This window comes from Chrysochloris asiatica, unplaced genomic scaffold (genome assembly GCF_000296735.1).
Source record: "Chrysochloris asiatica unplaced genomic scaffold, ChrAsi1.0 scaffold00321, whole genome shotgun sequence".
Classification (NCBI taxonomy): Eukaryota; Metazoa; Chordata; class Mammalia; order Afrosoricida; family Chrysochloridae; genus Chrysochloris; species Chrysochloris asiatica.
In genome coordinates this window covers 970,486-972,741 of record NW_006408839.1, presented here as the reverse complement: position 1 = coordinate 972,741, position 2,256 = coordinate 970,486, and positions in this window count along the sequence as shown.

Sequence of the window (2,256 nt, the reverse complement as noted above, 5' to 3'; positions counted from 1 at the left end):
CAACTCACCATGGTGTTATTGTGGTTGTGTACCATCGAGTTGAGTAGAACTTTCCCATAGGATATCCTAGCCTGGACGTGTAATGAGGAGGGACAGTTCCTAGAGAAGGACAACACTCAACAAGATGGACAGACACAATGACTGCAACAATGGACTGAGCCATAGCAGGATGATGTAGGACCAGGCAGATGGGGGTTTTCTGTTGTTCATGGGGGTGGGGCTGGGTCACTATGAGTTAGAACTGACTTGATGGCACCCAACAACAACAACAATCTTTATGGAATCAGACTGCCATGTCCCTCCTCCACAGAGCCTCTGGGTGGATTCAAACCATCAACCTTTGATTTTGCAGTCGAGCACTTAACCATGCATGACACCACCAGGATGCCTTACACTGTTGTTCTAAGAAGTATGGGCCTCTATTTTCACTCCCATCCCACCTGCTCACTAGATGTGCACCCTGCCCAGTTCATGAAATGAAAGGAGCCATCAACTATGAACTGCTTCAGTGTTCATACAAGTGTCACCAAACTAGAGCGCTAGTCTTTGTCCTTGTGTCTTCCTGTCTGTGATGGAGGTGGGCACTGTCCTGCTCATTTCCAGGGCTTATCCCATCTCCCTCAGAGTCACAAATCAAGGACACAGTGTGAACCACATGTGGTTCCAGGTTCGTCAACATCTCAGGAGGAAAGTAACACTGAACGCCCTACCCATTTTCCCATCATTCCCTCTTCTGCAAAATTGAGGACTCACTAGGCTTGATCTTTGGGTAGTCTCCAACTCCACATGTGATGCCCAAACCTACAAGGCTAATGAATGCTCTGAGAGGTCAGGAGGAAGTATTCTTTCAAATAACTTTAGCTATGAATACATTTTGGTAGAAAGATGAAGCAATACATCCTTTGGATTGTTGTAGCTATGATGAACTGTATGGTAGCCTTGAAGGCACCATGGGTGAAGGACTGGACTGCTAACTGAGAGGACAGTGGTTTGAACCTTGCAGCCACTCTGCAGGAAGACGATGGGGCTGTCTGCTTCTGTACACAGTTACAGCGGGGGACACCCAGGGAGCAGCTGGGCTCTGGCCTATAAGACTGCTGAGGAAGAGTCTACTCAGTAGCACCGGACTTCGTCTCCTGTTGCTGTCTGTAGGAGGGACCCCTGGTGGTGTAGTGGGTTAAGCATTGGGGTGCTAAGCAAAAGGTCAACAGTTCAAATCCACAAGCAGCTGCACAAGAGAAAGGTGAGTCTGTCTGATCCTATGAATCCTGACAGCCTAGGAAACCCTTTCTCTGGGTAACATGCATTGGACAGTATTGGGGTGGGATGCGTATTGGGTCTGGGTGACACCAAAGGTGTGCACTTGACCACTAACCTTGAAGTTTGGTGGTTGAAACTCACCCAGCAGAGCCAAGAAACACCCAGAAAGAAAACCCTTGAGTAGAAATGGAATCATTGACAATGAATTTGGTTTGGGTTGTCCTGTATGTATCAGTGGTAACACTTTTATCAAATGCTTATCGGTCAGTTTGTGGTGCTGTGGTGGCTTGCATGTTTCATTGATTCTGGAAGCTATAACACCAGTATTTAAAATAGCAGCAGGGTCACCCACAGTGGACAGGTGTCAGCTAAGCTTCCACAAAGGCAGACTAGAAAAAAGGAGAGCTGGACTACTGCCATACATGTAGTCAATGAAAACCTTATGAAAAGCAGTGGGATACTCTCAGCACCAGAATAATGACTAGTGAAACATGATGAAGACCACCACAGTATTGTCAGATACAGGGCCAGAGGATGAGGCTTCAGATGACACTGGGGAAGAGCTGCCTCCTCAAAGTAGAGTTGACCATAATAATGCAAATGAAGTTCAGCCCGCGGGACCTTCATTTGCAGATGGGGCACAACTCAGAATGAAGAGAAACAGCTGTAAAGATCCATTAAATATCGGAACATAGAATGTACAAAGTATATAACTCTAGGAAAATTGGAAATTGTCAAACATGAAATGGAACGCATAAACATCAATATCCTAGGCATGAGTGAGCTGAAATGGACTGGCATTGGCCATTTTGATTCTGACATAGTTTACTATGCTGGGAATGAAAATTTGAACAGGAATGACATCACATTCATCATCAAAATAAAAAAAAAGAACATATCAAGATCTGTCTTGAAATAAAATGCTGTCTGTGATAGGATAATATCCATACACCTACAAGGAAGACCTGCCACTCATCTGTCAGTTTGTTGTACTGC